Raw genomic sequence first — 23784 nt, forward strand, 5'->3', positions numbered from 1 at the left:
CCAGTTCCTGTGGTCATAGGCCATTATTCTACTTCCTTTGCCATAAAGTGTATCCCTAGGTCTGAAGTAATGTGTGTGATGTAAAAAAGTCAGATGCTCTGGGGGTTCTCCAATGGCAGACCTCGAGAGAGGTCCATCACATCAGCAGGCAAGACATATTCTCATCTGGACACTGTAAGGACGAGTTGCTGCCCCTGTTCTCACCATTCAGTGAAAGGGAACGGATATAATCAACTTATACCAAGTGGCTGGTTGGTGTTTTCGAGAGTGGTATCACACCAAGCCCTGGGTTGGTTTCTGCTGCTCACTGATCAGATGTAAACAATGGCAGCAGTTAGAGCAAGCTCAGTGCTTGATCTCTGCCCCTTCCTCTGGCTAATTGCTCTCTCTTCACTCTTTTAAATACCTGACCTAAACAGGCAGAGACATATTTGCTAATGAGACATCTCTAGTGATCTTTTTTTCCACAAATTAGGTGCTCTTATCTCCTGCTCTCTCTTCAAAGAGTAATTTTCCCAAATGTGTTTGGGATCCAAGCTCAACAGATAACCCTGTGCTTCAAATAGGTGCAACAGAAGAGTTAGATCAAAACAAAATTAAAACTTTGAAAGAAAAAGGTGCAAGATCCTGACCTGGAAGAGCAAGCTGATGTGGAAAGAAGGGCCGGGTGGGGAGGGGAAGGAGGAGTCAACCCAAGAACCTAATTGTTACTCACTAATATAATGTAAGAAATTATTTCTGAAGACCCATTTTTATAAAAGATTCTTCTCTTGTAGTGGTTGCATAATGATCTGAAGGCCAGAAAAACATCTTATTTCCTCCATATTTCCAAAATAGGAACCACTGCTTTCTTAGAGCCCCATGGTTACTGAATAAATGGATGAAGTATTGATAGAAAAAGGATGCTTTATAGAAATAATTTGAATGGCAAGATGCTCCAACTCATTTAACACAGGACCTGTCTTGCTGAACTTTGTTTAGACGCAGCATTTCAAGGGCACGTTTTCTGCTGAAGGGAAGTATGTTTCTAGATGAATAATGCCTTTTCACAGTGTCTGAGTCACCTCACAGCTTTCAACCTCATCTGATAACGGTCCTTGGCAGATCTGCCCTTTTGGCGGGGCTTCCCCTGGGCTATCACCTCTTGTCTGCCCTGTGTGTGCTGTTGCCTCTTGCAGAGGGTTGCCAGGCACTGGAACGTAAGTACCATGCAGGAGGAAATGGGGGGAATGAGAGGGCAGGTTGACAGCATCGAAACCTCCTGACAGCATGCATTTAAGGGGTGTCATGCACATTGGACCTCAGGATGGTATTTTTTATGCTGACAGGAAGAAAAAGGTGGGCAATAATGAAAAAGGTGACTACTAAGGTAGTAATGAAAAGGAATCAATTTGCTTGAATGAGACATTGTCATTCAATCGTTGGTTTAACCCAAGCATTTGCCTCCCCTTCCCACCCAAGGTTATCTTCTTCTTATACGTGAATGGGGGGAGGTATCAGCGTGAGCCACAGCTGTCTCCCCTGCCTGCTTCTACCTACTGCAACAGGGAGACAATTGGGTGTGATGAATGGGGCTCATCACAGCACCTAAGCTTTGACATAACTAGATTGTCTTCTTCTGCAAGATAAAACAAAAACAACAACAACAAAACATTTAGCTAGGGGTTTCTCCTTCAAGACCCCCTCTATTAAATAAAAGGAAAACATGGAGGTCTAATAGAAGTTCATTCTGAAAACTGCTAAATAAAAGGTAAAGAAAAATCCGTACATTAAATACCTCCCCAAAATGTCTGAGGGAAATCAAAAGCCTTAGTTCTTTGATAAAATAGAAGCTATTGGGTATACAATGGGAAGTCTCCTGCAAGAAGTTCACCTGCTCTCTAGTGCTAGCTCTGTGGAGAGGTGTGAGCCTGGCAAGTCTAGGGCCTTCCTGGGCCTTGGTCTCCTCCTCTATTGGTTGTGTGGTTTGGTTTTCTTTCTTTCTTCTTTCTCTTCTTTGCTCCCAGCTCCCTTTTAGTATAGTAACTCTTTCTTCAAATGAGATGATTTGACAAAGGAAAAGTAGCAGACAGAAAGAAAATTACATGGTTGAGTGAGGCAGGAGCAAGGTCAGAGTGCCCGTTCCCAGCAGCCCTTTTGGCCCCACTTAGGAACCCTTAGGAGCCACTTGGAAAAGCCTTCTAGCTCTGGGGTTTTAGGATCTGCAAACTCGACAAAGGAGCCTGCCAAAGAAGAGGTGGACTTTTGTGGCAAGGAAGGCCAAAAGTTTGGGAATATCTATTCCAGCCTGTTTTCCAGACTCTCCTGTACTAGTTATTGCGAGAAACACTAATCTGAATCTGAATTTCTATCTTCAAAGGGCTCTTACAGACTTGACTTGAGGTTCCCAGTGACAGAGAAAAAAACTCTCCATCATTCACCTTCCTGAATTTCATTATACAAACTCCTTACAAGCTCTCAACCCAAAAGAAGAAAGAGAAGTGACCACAGGAGGGAAGATTTCCTTCCAAGGCATTTGAAGAGACTGCCCAGCCCATATTGCAGTCACCACTTTACACTTCATTAGTAGAAATAAAACAAGAGCCCAGTTCTAAGGCAGTTTCCCACCTGTGAACCCAATACCAACCCCTTTACCCCTCAGGAGCCAAGTAATCTCTTCTGGCTCCAATCACCTCCCTGTGCCCCTTTGTGATGTTTAAATATTACAGCCTCATGGAAAACATGGTGTATGCTGCCCTTGTAGGGCCGTGGCTCCAAATCCCATTGTCACATCTTACAAAATAAGTGTGAGGACCTCTGCCCACCAAGCACAGTGCCTCCTATAGGAGGAACTCCCTACTAAATTATCCAGCCAGTGAAAGGAGGACTGAATGAAATTCCTCCTCTCTCCATTCATTTCTGGAGACCTGCTGGTGAAAACCTAGCTCTGGACATCTTTCAGATTCATTCAGTTGAGTTATGAAAGCGGGTGGAGAGTCACAACATCAATGAAGTCAGGAGCTGGCATCGAAAGTGTGATTGGATTCTGCTTCCTCAGTAATTAAATGTGCTCAGTGCCTGCCTGCTTGGGTGATGACAGCGTGTGGCTTGCCTGCCCACCCACAGTGTGTGGGAGGCCAGGCAGCCCTCAGGATGCCACTGCACGCCATGTTCACCACCTTATCAAGATTGCCACAGCTGTGGGAAGACTTCTTACCACACCATGACCCTGTGGGCTGCCCTGTGCTGTGGCCTCTTCCTGCTAAGGACGTACTGGCTGTCCCCCAGTCTCTGGAGCTTTGCATCTTTCCTGAGCTTCCCTTGGTGTTTCAACAGCTGCCTCAGACCCTGTTGCTCAGAGGGAAAGCTGTTGGGGAGGTCTCTGAGCAAAAAATGACCCATTCTCCAAAGGCTCTCCAGGGCAGCCTGGGCTTGATGGAGCCCAGTTAGTTCTGATGGCTGTCACTGGGCCCAGAGCACAGCCAAGTGAGACAGGAAAGGCCTCCTTAGTGAGGGCTCAGCAGACCTGGGTCAGGTGCACAGCAGTGGAGGGCCTGGTTTTGTGTGGGCCGTGAAGAGAAGTGAAGAGGAGGTGTCTGTATCTCAAGATATTTTGAGATCCCTGCTTTGTCCATTCAGTGGCCCATGTTGGCTCTGTAGTTCTTGAAGGTCCCAGACCTGTGAGGGATGAGACCACAGCTTCTGAAGGAATAGACACAGAATCAAAAACAACAATAATTTTAAAAAAAATGTGGAAGTCACCTGGTTCAATTCCTTTGAAGTCTAGACCTAAAATTAAATAGCATTTTATTTATTTATTTTTTTTATTTTTAAGGAATCTGGTTGTCACTTTTCCTCAGCCCATTCCCACCGTTTCACCTAGGAGAGGATGAATGTGTGAATGGTCAGCTCCCCATGTGACCTCTGTCTTCTAGAGACCTCCTCTCTTTCCCTTCCTCTTTGAGGCCTCAGTCCCCTGACACTTCCTTGTGTTACAGGCCTTCCCAGGTGGGGCCCCAGCGAGGGCTATGCTGGTCCTCTGCGTGATGCTGGAGCCTGTTGCCAGACAATCATATACCCTCTGGTCCACTTTTGGAAAACAGGACAGTTGTTAAATAGTAAATGAGCTGTTCAAAGAGCTGGGATAACTTTTAAAAGGATGTGACAACAGCAGTTTATGTGGTCTTGCCTCAGATGCCCTTTGCCTCCATATTCCTTGCTCTCCTCAGCTGGATGTGTCTGCTCTCTGCAGACTTCCTCTGCCCCAATACTGTGTTTCTCTCCTCAACACTGGCTTTCTTTTCTACGCGCCCCCTCATTCCCCTGCCCACCTTGCTTCCCCTTAAACCTATCACATCAAATAACAGAAAGGTCAATTTTGACATATGAATGGTTTACTTATGAATAATGTTGCTGAATTCCTAAAATGAAGTTAACCTCTCTCTCTCTCTCTCTCTCTCTCTCTCTCCCTCTCCCTCTCTCCCTCTCTCTCTTTTAAAAAAACAACTCTTAAATCAGCTGCATTATTATAGTTCTTTAGTTCAGTATTGTTCTCATGGTCCATTGTGGGGAAGATGATCTTTGGCTGGCTGGGATCTCAGGAGGATAGTAGGACTGCCTCAACACTGTCACCATCCTCGTGAAGGCTGTTTCTGGCAGGAGAACTGAGATTGAAAGGGAAGGGTGAAAAGAAAGTGTACAACAGGGATCCCTGAGCTCCACTTGATTAGAAAGCATGGCCAGTCCTCTAGGCTAGCCACTGGCCATTTCTTCCGTGGAGGGCATTCAGTGCATGAAGAGGAAGGATTCAGGATTAATTGGGTCACGACTCTAAGGCTCCATACTAGAGTGGGTTATTAGTTCCAGCTCTGGGCCTTCCCTAATCATGGTAGGACTGTACTCCTGAACCCCTTGGGCTGTGTGGGACCAAGTGGCAATTTTAACCATTGCCTGCATGGAAATGATGCATGTGACTTCCAGACTAGAGTATTTAAATGCAGTATGAGACTCTGCAGTTTCCTTTCCTTCTACCACACAAGCATAATGGTTCTCTTTGGATTCCAGAAGGACAATGTAGAATTGGTTCCTCAGCCAAAGTATGATGGACAGGTAGCATAAGTGAAAAATATACCTTGCTTTTTAGTCATGAGGTTATGGGATTTTATTGTAACCCAAACTAGCCTTTCCTGACTGATGCGCAAACCTCTTCCCCTTGACCATAGTACCAGGAGTGTTCCAAAATGCAGGAAAAGGGCAGCTTTGTTTGAAAAGAGAGGCCACATCAAGCTCCTCCTGTGGCACTGGGATCACTGAGTAGTTAAGAGCTTACAGGTGTGTGTTAAATTAGCAAACCTGTTGGGCTTTGTTCTGGAAACTGACAGGGACCAGAAGGGAACTTCAGAACAGCTGTAAAGACTGCAGAAATTGTGGAGACCCCTTGTGCCAGATAGCCTGACCCAGAGGTCCCTGAGTTGGGGTGTGGACTACCAGAGCTTCAAGGGCTTTACTGTGCATGCTCCAGGTTGTTTCTCATTTGAGTTTCTCCCTTCTTCCCTCCCTCCCTCTCTTTCTCCTTCCCTTCTTCCCTCTCTTCCTTCCTTTTCACTCAAAAATCGAGTTTGTATCCCAGGCACTGTGCTGTCCTGGAACTCCAGTGGTAAGTAAAACCACCACAGTAGTGACCATCATGTGACTTAACCTGCTCGCAGAGATGAGGCTAGGGATCATGGGAGCACAGGCAACCAGCCACAATTGCAATAGAGGCTCCAGGGTTCCCCACTAACAGGTGGAGGACTCGACCTCGTCATCCTTGATGATAACTGCATTTTCCTTCTAACCCTTCCCAGTTAGTTCCCTGCTCTCTTTGCCAGTCTGCCTTTTTCTCATAGTTCCCCTTAGCAGGCTGCCCATTTCTGACATTGCCCCATAGTCGCTTGTCTTCTACCACACCCCATGTCCTCAGTCTTGCAGTCTCTTTAGACTTCACTGCTCACTGTACAACCTAGTGGAACCCACAGCCATTGTCTCGCCACCACTGCCTGCAGCTCATCTAGGATCCCGGCTGTCTTGCTATCACCTTTTTCCAGGTGTGTTCAGCCAGGGAAGCTGTCTGCAACAGGCATTCCTCCAAAACTGACATCCTGCTTGTATGAGAAGCCTTCATGATGAACATGACCTTCTTGGCAGTGAGAGGTCAGTATAGGAGTGCTGGAATGGGAGGGACAGCTTCTGGGTCTGGCCCCCATCTCACATCTGGAAGCAGGGAAGACCTTGCCTCTGCTCTGCCAGTGTGGCCTGAGAGTTTGGTGCAATGTAAATATGAGCATTCCAGTCTACCTGCCCCCATCCCACAAGCTGCATAGACCTTATCTATTTGGCTTTCTCTTGTTCTTCTCTGCCAGGTCACTACCACTAGCAGGTGTTGCTGTGTAGAAGCATGGCAGATGTCCTCAACTTGAATTATGGTTCCAGCACATACTGATGTTCAATGTATTATTTAACTTCTCTGTGCCTGATTTTTTTTCCTCCAGTAAGATGCACATTAAATAATACCTTACTCATGGGGTTCTCTTATAAGACAATCCACATAAAGTGTTTCTCCCTGGGTCTGTGTCTGGGTTCTGGCAGCTGATTAGCAGAAAACCCAAGGCAGCACCTGTGGCCCCCAGTATCCTGTGCCTTCTCCCACCCCCAGGTTTCCCACATGAGTCGTTGCACTTAAACCACTCTCTGACAGTAAGTCTGTTGTTAATTGTAAATGAGCTTTCCAGATTTCCCTCTGACTATGTTTTCACATGACATTAGGTGACATTTTGCTTCATTTTGCAAAGATATATAAAACGTGCCAAGCCTGCTGACTATGGAATTCAGTCTATTAAAATCAACCAATTGAATGAATTTGTTATTATCAACCAAAGAAGAGTTATATACAAGTAATAGTAATAAACCACCATCCAGAACTCTTATGTAGAACTAACTAAAACATATCAGGCTGCTAATGTGCTTACACATCCTAATAGTTTAGAAATTAATAAATATCCATTGATTTTGTGGTGTCTTTCAGTTGTTATCAGTTGTTATTTGTCCAGATTTAGGAAAGATATGAGCCTAAGTTATTGATGATTTTAAGAAAAATATTTTCTAAAAAGGACTTGTGGCATCTGGTCTTTGTTGAAGTTCAGAACATGAGACCTTAAAATTTAGGGCTTTGCCATATTGAATATTTTAAGCTGTGGGAATTTGAGAAAATCACAGAAGCAGAAAGGTCTGCCGTCCTCCTTTCTTGAAGTAGGTCATAAAACCTATTTTCTGATGGTCCCTGAAACAGTCATTGACTCTCCTGAGAGGTGTCCACACTGTACCTGGAGGAAAGGAACATTATTTCCCTGAAGACACAGGGACACAGAAGAATCTGAACAAATAGGTCTTGGTATGTTTCCCCCAATTTATTACCATTAGATCATGCACTTTCTGTCCTATCAAAGTTTTCCATGGCTGTCCACTCTTTTTTTTAATTTTTATTTTTTGTGGTTGTAGATGGACAGAATACCTTTATTTTATTTATTTTTATGTGGTGCTGAGGATTCAACCCAGTGCCTCACGCATGCTAGGCAAGGGCTCTACCGCTGAACTACAGCCCCAGCCTGACCCACTCTTATCAAACCTAGCGCTAGAAATACACAGGTTAAACTGTTTCTTGGATCTTCCTTATGAAGAATCCTGTATCATGTAAAACTTAAATAGATGTGCATGCTTTTCTTTTGTTTATCTGTCTGTTGTTCTAGAGGCCTCAGCCATGAAACAGGGATGGGTGAGGGAAATTTGCTTTTCTCCCTTGCACCTCTGAGAACCTCTGCAAACTGCACTAGGTTTAGATTCCAATTTTCTACTAAAAGGAATCTGAACATGTTTCAGAGGAATATTTGAAGTTGATGGATATTTATCTTGTTCTCCTTTCACATCTCTTTTATTGCCATTGAAATCTTTAAAGATGTGTTTACTTATAATTAGCATTAGATCAAGTTTCTGCTCGCAGCCAGAACTGTCAAAGGCTGGATCCCTAAACATTACCACGGGAACCTTTTGCTACCTGAAGCAGAGAATATGACTTAGTCTGTAAGGGAGGATAAACAGCTCTTGCTAGAGTCAGAGCATGTGCTGTATCTCTGGACCAGGGATGGAGGGGCAGGTAAGGCAGAATTTACTGAGAATGCAAGTTTGATTAAAGGTAAGATTGGCGGGAAGAGGAAGGTGAGGATTCTGATAGGAGAGACACAGAATCCTAAGGGGAACACAGTCTGTAATGCTTCCCATTGCAAAGTTCATGGATTTTTTTAAAAATATTTTTTTTTAGTTGTAGAGGGACACACAATATCTTTGTTTATTAATTTATTTTTTTATGTGGTACCTCACACATGCTAGGCAAGCACTCTGCCACTGAGCTATAGCCCCAGCCCAGTTCACGGACATTTTGTGAAGTCTCAGAAAAGCAAAGATGTTCTAACAAAGACTGTGGGGTAGCAAAGTCAGTCGTGTTCATCAGACAGCTCTCGGAGTCCAGGTGGAGCATGGAGTGGAGAGTGTCATGTCTCAGGTCTGAAAGTGTAGGTCTGCCTCCCTGGGGCTGGGGTCCCATGCACTGCTTCCCCTATGAGCTTCAAGTGTACACCTTGTTTTGATGGGTTGGACTCTCACCCACGTCCCGCGCGGATGGTGGAATTTGAGTTTCCTCTGCGTGATGCAGAATGGCTGCGAAATAAAGCTAAGGAAAGAAGGCTGTGGGAAAAAAACACACTACACAGACAATAATTTTGAAAAGTGGGGGTGGGATGGCTCTTTGACCTTAGGGGTCAAGCTTCCACACTGTGAAGTGACAGAGAGAGCCCACATTTGCTTTATTATATATGAGGGAAACTTCAAATGTTTTCCATAGAATGTTCTTCCACCAAATAAGGTAGGAGATGGGCTGTCTAGGCCCAATGGGTCATGCCCAATTCTGGAGCTACCAGAGCAGCCTTCCTAGCCAAGCCTGAGGTCATGTGCATTGCATAATTTGTTAAGTGGGAGGAGACACAGAGTGACTTGCAATGCCAAACCAAAATCTCCTTGGCTCCAGGCCTCGTGAAGATACTAAATAGCTCAGGAGTGTCTTCCCACATTGGACCAACCCTGGTTCCCTTGGGCTCATTCATATGGTTGCCATGGACAAAATCAAACTTGTGCTGCAAGGAAGGAAGAGGGAATGGACGTTGGTGAGGCAACTAGAGTTATTTGCCACAGGTGGGGAGCAAGATGCCAGAGGAGAGGTCCTTTTTTCTGAAGGCCATGGTTCCCCTGGGGTTTGGCCTCAGCATTCACTGCTTTCTTTCCTCTGCTCAGGGTCCTGCCTCCTGTTTACCGCAGGGCTACACTCTGCTGAGCTGCTGCCTCCCACAGCAAGTGCATCCCCTCAGGATTCTCACTGCCAGTCAACCATTGCTTTGCTCTTTGGTCAGTCAAAGCCAGGGCTGGTGTTTTCCTCCGTCTTGTTCCATTCCATCTCCTCTAGTGCCACTGTCTTCCTCTCTCACCACCCTAGCCACCCTCTTGGCCTTTAACACTTTGTCTCAGAAAGCAAAACTTCAAAGTATGGCACTTGGCATGCCGAGTACTTTGAACTGCAGGACACTGGACAGGCTTCAGAGGCAAGGTCTCCTTCTGAACTGCTTCTGTATTTCTTTCTTCTGTTTCCCCTTTCTTCTTCTTCACCAAAACAGGGTATAGAAACTAAGAATTTTATTCTCACCAAATTGGATCAGAGGAACTAGAACCTCTTTACCCCAAAGCCAGCCATAAAGCCTAGAAACACTAAACTTCCACCTCTTTCTATGTAGGAGCTATCTGTGAAGAAATTCTCTGACCGGCCTTGTGTGCTAGTAAATCATAACACCTTATTCCAGAAGAGGTCTGGCCCAGTACCTGGGAGGCAGGAACACCACACAGAGAGAGGCCAAGAAGACCCTGAACAGACATGCCCTGCTGGATCCCCTTTAGTCTACTACATTGGCCACGCCTATTTTGTCCAGTTATCTCTCTTCATGGCTGTCCATTATTCATTGAATTAAAGCATGAAAATAGTTTTCCCTGGGTCTTTGAGTCTTAATTTCTGAAGGTTCCTGTGTCACATGAAAGTATAATTAAATAAACTTGTTATGCTTTTCTCTTATTAACCTGTCTTTTGTTACAGGGATATTGTTTGGTAGGTGAGAAAAAGAGTCATCATTTTTCTGTCCCTACAACTTCAACTCAGTTCTGCCTCAGGGGATTTGCAGTTGCTGTGCAGCTGTCCCTGAATTCCCCTGATGGATTCTTCTGAAGCTCAGTCACCTCTTCAGAGAGGCCTTTCCTGACTTCCCTTTAGAAAGGAGCTTCTGCCCCCAGGAACATTCCACCTACCATCTTTCTTTGCATCGTTCCCCCTCTGAGGTTATCTTGTTCACTAGTTTACTTATTAATTTGTTTCTACCTTAACTGGAATAGAAGCTCCATAAGGGTCAGATCTTATCTGTCTTCTTCACAACAGTAGCCTCAGCTCTTAGAAAGAATCCAGGAGGTAGTCATGCGAAAATATTAAAAAGACAAAGACAGCTAACTTTTTGATTGTTTATATTATATCAGGAACTATTCTTAAGACCTTGAATGTATTATTATTTCACTTAATTCCCATAATAAACTGTATGTTACAATCCCAATTTTTCTGAGATGCAAAGATTTGAATGAGAAGTGGGCAGATCGGTCTAAATCAAGTGTTCTGACTTCCCTGTCCAGGTGGCTTGTACTGTTAAGTAACACATAAAGATCTCCTGGCACAAGGAACTCATGGAGCTTTTTCTCCTTGCCTTATTAATTTCCCAAGAGTATCACTTTCACATTTCTCTCTAAAGTTTTAACATACAATGATAGCAGGAGTGTCACACATCTGAAGATTACATAACGGAATTATCTGCAAGACCACACCACGTCTCACTCTTTAATTTTACACAGGATACACATCACACATGTGTTAGAAACTCTTTGATCAGGTTATAAATGGTTATCCTCAAAATTCATCTCTATTAGAAAATGTCATCTGGGACTTTCCACTCCATTTTCAGCTAAACAGCTCAGCCAAGTGCATATCTGTCTACAGATACACTGCCCCATGATCCTATCTCATTCTGCTTCCCTTTATCACTGTGACCTTAATTCAGGCCTGGTCTCATTCTTCTGGTTCTCCAAGACTTCTGTCTGCTCATTGGGGTGTCATTTTTCTGGGCCTCACCCCTGGAAGTCCTGCTACTTGGAAGCTACTCTTCCACTAAACCACCTGCTTCTACTTGTCTATAAGAACCCATTCACTCAGCAGGAATCAACAAATATTTTATTCTACAAATATTAATCAATTCCCATTATATAGCAGGTCCTAATGCTAAGGAAACCTAGATGAGAAAAACAGTCATGGTCTAAAGCATGGTCTCATGGAGGACCTAGATATTAATCAGAGAAGCCGGGTGTGGTGGCACAACACCTGTAATCCCAGCTCCCTGGGAGGCAGGAGGATCACAAATTCAAAGCCAGTCTCAGCAACTTAGCAAGGCCCTAAGCAACTTAGTGAGACCCTGTCTCAAAATTTAAAAGAGTGCTAGAGATGTGGCTCAGTGGTTAGGAAGGGTTTTATCCCCAGTACCAAAAAAAAAAAAAGAGAGAGAGAGAGAGAGAGAGAGAGAGATTAATCAAAGAATCAAACTGACATATGATCTGAAGAAGAAAGTTACTTATAAGAGTGTGTTGTGGTCATCCAACGCTGTTTGAAAGAGTAAGGCAAGATTTCTCAGACCTCTAGCTATGATCTGAGGATGATTTGCAGTGGATGAGGTGAAGATGAGGAGATCTAAGGGGAGGGAGAAGTGGATGGGAAGACCCTGAGGTGGGACACCTTCAAAGTAGTAGTAAGAGGCAGAGTGACAGGGTTCAGGGAGCAAACAGGAAGCAGTGGGGGATGAAGTGAGGAAGCCACGTTGGGCAGGACCTTCAGAGCTGTATTATTAATTCTGACCTTTATCCCACGAGCAATGGAAGGTTTTAGAAGCATTTGAACAGAAGAGACATCATCTAATTTGTGTTTTTGTTTGTTTTAATTTCAGCCAAACTGTGGAAAATACATTACGTGACCCTTGGTCTTTGTCTTGAGCCATTTTCTAGGATAAGAACAGAGGATGAGAGCTGCTTGGGGAGGAAGGGTCATCACTCAGGACTGGTGTAACCTGTTGAAGGTGCCCTAAAGCATTCACATGGACACTGAGTGGGTGAGTGAAAAACCTAGTTCTGAGAGAGATCTCTGTAAATTAGCTGTGGATTTGAGATGACAATTAAAGTCATGGTTGGTTAAGATTGCCTTGGGAGACGTAAAGAACAAGATGGGAAGCAGCATAGGACCAACCTTTGATAGATTCTGACATCTAAAGTCTGACTTGAAGCCAAATGTTTTCTCTGATATGTGAATGCTAATTCACAATAAGGTGGGGGCAACCAGGGAAGAATAGAGGTACTTTGGATTAGACAGAGGGGAGTGAAGGGGTGGAGTGGGGGTAGGAATGATGGCAGAATGAATCAGACATTTCTGTATGATGTGTCAAAATGCATTTTTGATGTCATGTAAAACTAATGAAAACAAATTGAAAAATTAAAACTATATAAAAAAATAAAAAGCCACTTATTTAAAAACAATAAAATAAAGTCTGACTTGAAGATTGTTAGCAAAAGAGATAAGGAACAATCAGGTATGAGGAAGCCAGGGGATTATAGTATATCAGAGACTGAATTAGGACTCTTTTAAATTCATGTTACTGAAGTCTATCTTCAGTTGATGGAGTAAAAAAAAATGTATTGACTCTTATAACTTAAAATCAGGACTAGCTAGATATGACTTTATCCAAGTTTTCAAATAGGTCCTCAGAATGGGCCTCTCCATCTCAGTTCTGCCTTCTTTTAGATGGAGGTTTTGCCAGATGCATTTTTCCATTTGGTGGTCTGATCAGGTCATCTGCTGAAGCTTCAGGTTAATCTTACCTGAGGTAAAGAGTATGTATATCTTCTCTTGGTTCAGCAAAACACCAGGTCTCATTATTTTTGGCACCCTGTGAATTGGACAGTCATCTCTGAGCTGAGGACTGACATTGGCCCTTCTCCCACTACATAGACTGGAAGTTTTGGAAAGGGTGGTTCATCAAAAGAAAAGCAGGATGCTGTTACTTGAGGAAATAAGAGAAGAATCCAGGAAAGCAAGATCCAGATGTCTATAAGAGATGCCAGAGGAACAAGAATTCTAAGAAGGAAACTCTACTCAGGAATGTGAAATATTGCTAAGAGATCATGAAAAATGGTGAAAAAATGCCTATTAAATTAACCTCCTGGAAGACGCTGACCCACACAAACAGCTTCACTACAAACTGGGGTGTGGTAAGAATTATAACACAAGTAGAAATGGCTGTGAGAAATCACGGGGGAAAAGCACTTAGAATAGAAACAATCAAGCAAAACTTCATGTAAGAGGAAGCACTCATGCTGAGTCCTGAAGGATGGGTAATATTTTAAAAACCAAAGCCAGAGAAGCAGAGAGAGGGAGGTCATCCCATCTAGCTGCCACATGAGAAAAAGCATCATGGCAGGGCCTTTGGGGTGTGTCCATTGAGAGCGAACAGTTCACCTTGGGTCTGAGGGCCAGGGGCCAAATACAATTGCTGCCTCTGAGGAGGGACTTTCCTTATCCAATTTCCAAGTTGTTCAACCATAACCTACTTGCCTCAGGTTATTGCCTGCATAGGCAAATGAGGGATAGCTGCCACTGTAGTGAACCAACTCAGATCCTCTGGGAAAGTACCACCCTCTCCTGTTCTTATACCTAAGGGGCCCCTGGGTGCTCTGTGAGTGAACTCAATGGCAGATCTTTCTCCTCTTCCTCCTCTCAGCCTTGGCCTTCCCTCTGCCTCTCTGTGTGGCTTGGGCTTGCAGTGCTGAGTGTGCCACTTGGGGCTGCTGAGCATATGGCTGCTGCTCTTTCTTCTCACTGACTGCAGCAGAGGAACACCCAGCGTCAATCACCTGGGCCACAGCAGCTCAGGTGTTGCTCAGCTTTCACTGGACTCACATTTTACCCCCCTTCACTTTTTATCCTGGGAAAAGTTACATTCAAAGGGATAGCAGGATGCCCTCATTTGGATGGAAGACAATTTAGGTGACTCTACTGTATTATATTCAAATAGCCTCCTACCATGACTCTCAGAACAAACCTAAGCATCCTGAATCTCTGACTACTGGGGTATGTTCTTCTCCAACCCAGTACAAGCTTAGAAATAGCTATTGCTTGGTGGTCTCCATTTTAGTGACCAAAAGCCAGCACCTATTCATGTAATCCATATCTTATTACCAAGCTCCTAGGACCTTCCTGCTACCTGGACCCTTGTGGCCAAGTCCGTTACCCACTCAGAAAGATTGCACAGATTAAAACTCAGGGTTGATCTCTTACTTATAACATACACTTGAGGATCCTTGACATAGCATAAGTAATAAAGTCTTTAATGAAGGTCACTGAGGGCATTTGAGCAGGGGTATGCCATAAACAGGACCATCCTTAGAGTCAAAAAAATTGCACCTGGCAGTGGTTTACTAATAGATCTGGGAGAGCAGAGGCGGGAAATGGTGAGTTGCTAGGAGACTGATGGGTCCACAGAGAGAAACTCAGAACCAGAGACATGGAGGTAGCTGTAGAAAAGTGGGGATTGGGTCTAGGTTCTAGAGACTGTTCTTTTGGATAAACCATGAGACTGAAGATAAGAGAGATAGAGAGGAAGGGAGCGAGAGAAGAAGGAAGGAATTCTATGGAAACAGAAATAGAGTTAGGAAACTTAACATAGGAGGAGGGCCTAAAAACATGCAGCCCTCAGGACACAAAGATCCCTAATGGCCGCAGGAGCTGGGCTGGGAGCAGGTATGCTCCCTGCAAAAGCCTGAGGCAGATATACAAGTGAGAATCTGGGCCCAGGCCTGGACTCCCATCAGTGACCAGTGGGAAGAACAGTGTCTGCCTGCCTGGGAGGCCCCTGACCAGGGTGGGAGAAAGTAGCCCCTGTAGGAGAGCAGAATCCTATTGTGTACAGGGCAATTTTTTTCCTGGAGGCTTGAGCTGCCTGTTGCAATACACGGGGTGCCCATCTTTGGTAAGTGGATACCCAATGCACTTGATCTTTCAAGGGATGCCCCATTCACTGACATCTGAGACTCACATCTCTATCCCTGCTCTGAGGGGCTCTGTGGTCTGCCATCCATCTCTTCCGATTTTCTCTCCTTCATGGAACTGGGGGCAAAATATGGAAAACAGCCTTGTTTATCCAGTCTCAGAGCAAGATGTTTTAGACCATCGGTGATAGGGTCCCTTTAGATGTACCAACTTCACTTTGCCAAGCATGACAAAAGACCTCTTCTGTTATTGTGCTGGGCCCAGAAGGGTAATCCCTTGCCCCAGGAAAGGGGGGCCCTTTTTCACAGCCCTGTTTTTGAGAAAAAAACAACTCTCCTGAGCAAAAGTCCACTGACTTCATGCAGCACAAAAGGCTAGGCAGGATGAGCAATGACAATCCCATAGAATTCCTGCCCCAGCTCCTGGGAGAGGGGATGCAGAGGGTTCCCAGTGATGGGTTTCTGAATCACTATCAGAAACAAACAAGTACGTCCTTAAACAAGTCAGGGTACCATAACCATAGTGAAGTTAACTTTCTCCATTCATTCCCTAAGCATTTTTCCAAGTACTTATTTTTGGCACAGAGCTATTTTAGGGGCGGGGGGAGAACATGTGGGGAAGAGGAAAGGGAACTGGTCCAATGTGCCAGCTTGAGAGGGGAGTGGAGGGTGGGGGATGGGCACTATTCGTGTTTGGTCTGTGGAAGATGAAACGCGGCTCAGCTTTGTGGGCGGTTCTTTGATCTTCCAGTAACTGCTAGAGTAGCAATTAGCATCCTTAATACTGAGGGGAGTCTCTGAGAAACCCTTGAGCCTGCTGATTTAGGTTAGTAGATCCGGAAGTGTGGGTGCTTGTGTGTGTGTATGAGAGAGAAAGAGAGACAGTCTGAAATAGGTTTATTAAACTGTTTGATATTTCTTCTCTAATATAGTTTTCAAGATTTGTGGGTGAAGGGACACTTTCAAAATAAAGTTCAGTTTTGCTTGTTGAAAATTTAATCATCTGAGTCTTACAGTCACGAAGTCCTAAATTTCAGAAAAGCAGGAACTCCTGAAATGAATAATGCTAAATGAAATAGCATGCTCAAAATTCCTTTATAGATGTCCTGTCAGGGGCAATTCTAGCCCAGTGGCCAGAGCTGTGCTCTGGGTTTAAATTTCTGCTGGGCCATTTTGAGAACTAACCTAAGTTATTTGACCCCTTTGAGCCTTGGTTTTCATATCTATGCAATGGGGATAACTATACATGTGCATAAGCTACTCCCAAGGTTGTTTCTTTACTTTTTCCTCTTCACAAGAATTAAATGAAATAATTCCTGTAAAAAGTACTGGTACCACACAATAGTAGGCATGCACATGTGTAATGGATTATTATTAGAAAAGACTTGAAATAAAGTAGATATTAGAAGGGGAATTCTTTTCTTCTTGCCATGGGCTGTTGGGTAGGGTGGAGAACATCATTTGGAAGCCAAAGAATTTTTTTAAATGAATTTAATTTAAACTTCTGTGATGTAAAAAATAATTAATTTACCATTAGGAACATCAGCCTTTTACTAAATAAATAGAGCAAATAAATTAATACAGACATTAATGCTACAATGCAGACAAACTTGAGTGCCCATGCTGGACAGTTGGAAAAGAGGAAAGATGACCCCTGAGAGAGGAAAAGGGCTGGGAGGGGAGGAGAAAAGAGAGCAATGCAAGGCCAGCAGTATCCCCAGGAGTGAACCTGACACCCTCTCCTGAGAAGTCCTGATCCTCCGTCCCATTGCTTTCCCCACCACCTGCCCCCAGTCAGCTGGACCTTCAGAGCCCAAGAGTTGGGGCTCAACCCCTTCATCCTCCACCCTGGCCCCATCCAACTGAGCCCAAGTACAATTGTCCCTGCGTGGCCTGCTTATCTCCATGGCCACAGCACCACCACCCCCTCTGAACCAGGGGCCCCCACCAGCCCTCCTGAGCTCAGTCCATCTGCTTTGGCCAAGGACTGCACCGTTATGCTGGCCTAGGCCTTGTGTTCCCTCTACTTTATTTCACCTTATGTTTTAGTTTAATTGACTAAACGATTTAATCTTTTTAGATAACAAAACATTTCAAACAAACATAAAAGTACTGACTACCCAGATTTAACAAATGTTAGTATTTTGCCGTGTTTGCAAAGTTACAGATAGAATGAAAATATCTTCCTCTGTCCCTAGAGCTAACTACTCTCTTGAAGTTGGTTGTTTCTTTTTCATGCTTTCATATTTTATGGCATATGTACATCTCCACAAACAGCATTGCATTTATTGTTGTTTGTGATTTTTAAAATGTTTATGTAAATAGTATTTTGCTGTTTTTACTCAACATTGTGTTCCTAAGATTTCCCCTATTTTCATGCTTGCAGAAATAGTTTACTCACATTTTAAGTCACTGTGTAGTCTTCTATCTATGATAATGATTTTAATTCCCTAATTAATGGATATTTAAGTGGCTTTCAATTTTTTCCTATGACAATGTGACTAACAATATTATTGTGAATAGCTTCTTGTGTGCTCGTGTGATGGTATTTCTAGTATGTATATAGCTAACCTGCTCTCCAAAGTGGTTATACTCCTGCCAGGACTCTATGGAGTTCTCATTCCCTCACAAGCTGGCCAGTACTCAGAAGTGCATAATGAATATTTTGCTTCTGTATCACCTTGCATTTCTTTGATTGTTGTTAAAGGTGAGCATCTCTTTATGTGCTTTTAACATTCAAGATTTCCTCTTCAGTGAATTGTTTGCCCATTTCCCCTTTGGATTGACTTTATCTTCTTTATTTGTAAGAGTCTTTAAGCACTCTGTGATGCTTCATTGATCATATGGGTATCTTAGGAATACTTGGCAAGAGCAGGGGGGATGTTCTTCTCTATGGCAGACCTAAATTAACTAGTTGGTTCTTTTATATAACATGAGATATAAATTAAAACCAGAACTAAAAATTAATCCCAAGATTTTTCAAACGAGTTTTCTAACTAAAATAATATTAGGTCATAATAACTATTAACTGCACTGTTTTCTTAGCTTCTGCTGCTGAAGTCCCTTCTTGTATTTCAAAAGTCTGCATAGATAAGAGCGAGCCCTCTGCCCTGCTCCTTCTTAAAGAGAGGTGGACTAAGAGCAAGTTGGCCATTGTATAGATATAGCCTCATGACTGTTTCCCAGTCAGGGAGGGTGTTCTGACTTTTATCATCTAGAGAGATTGGCAGAGATGGAATCCAGTTGTAATTGTTCTTACTACAGACACTGAGAAATGGGCTTTTTTCTTCTTTGATAATAGAAACATGATGAAGAAAAGAGCATACACCATTTTTTTTTTCTGAGTAAAAATTCAGATGTGAGAATTACCTGTCCCTAGGCTTTCCTTGCTTGGGTTTTGTATGCACTATCTCTTGGGGTCCAATGGGGAGGGATTTGCACATGGTGCCTCTACAAGCACTGGTTGCCATTGTTTTAACTCTTCCTGGATGAAGAAAGTATTGTGGATGACAAATGTCTAAGAGCTTTGGCATGCAGGCAGGATTTTCATAGGGTTTTTTGGCATGCTAATTTAGAATATCTCCCCCAACTTGCTGATTATCTCCAGGTTTGGGTGTACTTTCTTGGACAGGAGTGGAAAATCTCATGCTTTATGCCTATTCACATAGTTCATCAACACAGCTCTTCTACAGACCTCCTTAAACCAATATTCTAGGTCCCTAACTCGTCAGCCTAGCTACCTGCCACTGCCCACAAGTCCTCATACACCTTTATCTTCTGTCACTTCTCTTTCTACACAAATGGATGATTTGCATCATCTGAATCTGTTTATCAGAGGGATCTCCTCACCACTGTCTTTCTGAGTGCAGAAGCATTCATTGTTCAGCTTGTACCAATGTACAAAACCTGTCCATCCATGACCCAGGCTCAGGCTGTTCCTTCTTCATAATCTAGTCATATGAACAACCAAGAAGGCATAGGTGTGAACTGAGTGGGGGCAGGAATGTAATGGAGGAAGGTGGCATAGAGGTTGGGGACAGCTCTTTGTGTAGCATAGTTGTGCCTTCTGGACTCTCTTGAATCCATTTCCAAATATACCAAATCCATTTCCCAATAGATTGTTCAAGGTCCCTTCAGTTTCAGGCTTTGTTGAGTCTCATATTGCCCAGCTTCTGGTTGTAGAGTCAGACCCCAGTTTCCACCTTGGCCTTGTAGCATGTCAGGAACTGCTTTTCAAATGGTATGTGATTCTCTGCTGGGAGCCCTCTCCTGTTAGCACTTTCCAGAGGCTCCAAACATTGTCTTTCTCTATTGTAGATATGTCCAAGTACTGAGGGATATTTTAGGTCACACGACCTAAGTGACCAGGTTGCTTATGCTGAATGAAGTCTAAATCTGACACAGAGCTCTTTCTGACTTTCAAAGCTAGCAGCCTTCTACAGCACCTAATTGGTATTTCAGACTATTAGTTCAGAGAGCAGGGAAGTTAGCACTGGATCAGACTGTAATATACTATTGTCTGTCCCAGGTGTATGCAAAGTGCTTCAGATCCTTTCTCATGCCAAAATAATGACCTCGTACAATGCCCCTGAAGTGGCTTTAATCTGCTCTAGCAAAGATATCACATCAGTACAGAAGCCGCAATGAGATTCCTACTTGGTTAAGTTATAGTAGTTGACTACCATGTGTTTTCAACCATTCAGTTTTTGCAGGGGTCAGATTGGTGAATTAATGGGGATATGTAACAAGTGTCCCCCCCAATCCTCCCAGTCTTTGAGAATTGACAACAGTCTCAGCCAACCGCTCCGAATGTTTTCCCTACCTCAATAGCTATTATTCTATAAGTCACAAGTCAAATGTGAGATTTCTGTCAATTTGTATTTCCATTCCAAATATATTTTTGGGAACCAATAAAATGACCACTGGATGGGTCACTGCATGGTTTGAACCTGTTGTGAGATGGCACTGGGCTAGAGTTCCATTTATTACCTAACTACTCTTTGTCCCTAGAGGATGCCATGATGATACTTTGAGCATTCCCTTTTCTTAAAATATGTTTTTGTGAGTAAGGGCCCTTGGTCATGTTGGCAAAGACCTGGGGGATGACTACAGCATATTCTTTCCATGCTGATACAGAGTCTTTCCTCAAGGAGACTCAGCCTCTCCTTAATTTGTGAGTTCTGGGTAAGGGAACTAGTTTTGGTAAGAATTCTGAGGAAGGGGTCATGTTTCTCCACTGGGCCAGCCAACCCTAGCCTTCATCTATTCTTGATCTCTTTTGAGTATGCCATTATTGGTTGCCCACCCACATTGCCCCTTAGGAACACCATGTTCTTAATCCATCTCCATAGATTCCTGTAGGTCAAGTCCCCCACTGCTATTCCAGCCCTGCTTCTTTGATGGGAATGATGCCCATCTAGCTTTTGACGATTAGATATTTCTATTTGATCTCTGCTGTGCTGCATTCCTATAATTTCCATTGCTGTTAGGTTGTCAAGGTGTGAAATAGTGTCTTACATCATCCATTCTGATCTATTGGGGGGACCCATCTGAAGCTTCTCAATGATACTGGTGTCCCATTACCAGTACATTCTTTCCACCGGTGCTCAGACTGGGCTGAATCCATAGTGGTCAACTGGTAGGTTAGACCCATTCGAGCTTGTCTGCTTCTCTGAGCCTTTTTATCCCTTTCTCCAGAGTTCCTCACTGCAGTGTTAGCCTATTTATGTAAGCCCTCACTTTCTCTAAGATTTTAAGAGGCATCTAAGCAGAGTGTTAGAACTATCACCAAGGTCCCTTGGTGCAGTATTTAATTATTGTCAAGGAAGCAGGTATTCATATCAGTTAACTCTCCTTTATAGAAGTTTAGTTTTCACCCATCTCAATCTGGTACCTTGAAAAATCATATCCTTGCTTCTCCCACCCCACCCTCCTCCTGCTGCTCTTGTTTGGCCAGATCTTGCAGTAGCTTTGGCATTTCTCCTCTCTCACCCTTAGCAGTTTTGCAGAGCTGGCCAAGGTTCTACTTCACAGACGGCCATAAACTCTTCTCTGTTTTCACACATTGCCTTTCAACAGTCAGAGGTCTTGATTCTTCTATAAAGACATTAAATATATAAGCCTCCATCCCTGAAACCTGTGCTTAAGTTTGTTGACCAAGTCATCTCCACCATTCGATCTTGTCACTATAGGTTTTGTCACTATCTCTTGTCACTACCTCTTTCCCAGCCCTAAACATTTTTCATTCTTTAGTTTGTCTCATTTATGTATTAAATAAATCATTTTTGTTTTATTTCATCCAGTGTTTCTAGCTGTTTTTAGCAAGAAGGTAGCCTGAGCATATCAATTGCATCAACTATATTTACTGGAAATTATATCAATTTATTTCAGAAAGCATGCTGGTTGATTATTGTAGCCACAGAGAATTTTATGGATAAATTTAACAGACAGCTTCAAATATTATAACCACAAATGCAGGGCAGTTTCTCTGTAAGCTTAGAATGGGATTTCTATTACTCTGCACTCAATATGTGAGCATTATATTTTTCTTTATGGTGGAAGGAAATACTGTTTCTAATGGAAACAGCTAGTGTTTATATATTCCTTATTCCTAAAGGTCACCAGATCATTAATGTGACAACATCATCATGCTAGAAGTGACTGTTCATGCAAAAGCAATATCATGTTGCACTATTGCCTGACGATTAGGGGAAACTTCAAAATAATAAAATACAGACAATGAATATATAAATAGAAGCAGAATTTTTTTCCAGATAATAAATGCAGAAAGAAGGAAAATAGGTACATTTCACTTAGATTTCAGAGAGATGATTTCTAGTTGCATTTGAGTATTCAACTCAAATCTGCCTCCGGGCACTAGAAAGTGGTAGGGCTCACACCTACACAGCAGATCACAATGGGTCTGGCTGCCCTGACAGCATGACAGAGGTCACATAGATATGTACATATATTTTTTTCTTTTCTGTCAGAGATATTCCCAGTGCATAAGGCAAGTGAAGGCACATTTTCACTCATCTGCTGGCAGACATGTTTACAACTGCCATCCTCTCCAACCTGCTTCCTGTGCACAACATAATTACAGGTCCTGTGAGGTAAGGCTGGACCACAAGATGCCTTGAGGCATCCATAGAGACAGGAAAAGTAGGTGATGCTTGAAAACAGAAAGAAAAAAAAAAGAAACTGTCATGCAAAGACATGCTGAGAGCAGAGCTGTGGCCAGAAAGATTACATGCAAGGCAGGCGCTGAGGCAGGCATCCAAGAGAATTGTATTTGATCTTCATTTTTTAAATATCAGATGTGTAGTTTTAGAGTTGAGAAGCTAAAAATAGGTAACACTCCATATAACCCACTCCCTCTAATGTCTTATAATTAATTCTCAAACAGCTTGTATTTCCCTACCATCATGTAAGAGGTACGTTAAGGACAATACTTGAAAATGCCCCAGAAATAAAGAGGAAAATTAAAGTCATAGGCTTATATAGAAATATACTAATAACTGGTCTATGTATGTCAAAGCATATTTATTGATTCTTGCTTTAAAAAGTGTTCAAATATGATATTCCATATGCCTCCTATCACGGGGCATTGTTGATTTAAGTGAAATTTAATGAATATTTATTTAAAGGCTGTGTGTATTTTATTTAGTTTTATATCTAGCATGTAAATCGCCATTGCATGTGTTTAATATTTGGGCAAGAAATCTGCATGTAAAGCAAAGCAATAAAAACCACACACCACATCATCTGTATTTTTTTTTTTTCTACTCCTTTACTGGATTTTTTCCTTGTGAAGTTGGGCTGGTTTCAATGGGTTAGTCTGCTTTCTCTCATTCTTTCATTTTTCCTTAAGATCTCACACATATTTCTGTTTCTTATATTCTTGGATTCCTAGTTTTTCTGGTCTAAATTTTCCCCTCTTCCTTTTGGACAATTTACCTACTTTCCCCCTCTTCTCAGTAAGCATTTGTGTTCTTCTCTGGCACTAATTAATGGTTCCATTTTCCAATGGTGATGCAAAGCATGAGATGGCACATGAGAAGGAAGCAGCTTTGGTATAATTTTTTCACATTCCCCTGAAACCTCTGCAACTGTAGACCACCCCATTTCTCTGTTTTTTGGAAAACTATGCAGACACCAAATGAGACAGGGGCTTTACAAGGCCATGCTTGACCTCCAAAATCTGCTAGATTTTGGCCACTAGATCCACAGGGAAGGCCAAATCTCAGCAGAACCAAATTGGAAAGGAGGTCCTGCTAAGGATGAGAGAGGAGAAATGCCAAAGCTACTGCAAGATCTGGCCAAACAAGAGCAGCAGGAGGAGGGTGGGGTGGGAGAAGCAAGGATATGATTTTTCAAGGTACTAGATCAAGATGGGTGAAACCTAAAGTTGTATAAGGGTAAGTTTCTACTTGTACCTGTCTTCTTGAAATACTTATATTCTGGCTTCCAGGAATTTCTCTTGGAAATGCTTTAAAAGAAGCAGATTTTTTTTTGTAATGGTACCAAATACTTTGTTTATTAGGACATAGGTAC

The 23784-nt window shown here is 42.9% G+C and overlaps 1 long non-coding RNA gene across 2 annotated transcripts in view; it reads left to right on the forward strand.

Moving 5' to 3' along the window:
* Positions 1-23784, forward strand: part of LOC107152672 — a 114768-nt gene that overhangs the window by 81013 nt on the left and 9971 nt on the right. Inside the window, exons 4-5 of one of the 2 annotated variants that reach the window (XR_007350065.1) lie at positions 12141-12302; positions 13196-13455. This is a non-coding gene — a long non-coding RNA (uncharacterized LOC107152672). Of the gene's footprint in view, positions 1-12140; positions 12303-13195; positions 15815-23784 lie in introns of those variants that run through there. The other variant, XR_007350042.1, reaches the window with a different exon arrangement.

The sequence above is a fragment of the Marmota marmota genome, unplaced genomic scaffold, assembly GCF_001458135.2.
Source record: "Marmota marmota marmota unplaced genomic scaffold, marMar, whole genome shotgun sequence".
Lineage (NCBI taxonomy): Eukaryota > Metazoa > Chordata > Mammalia > Rodentia > Sciuridae > Marmota > Marmota marmota.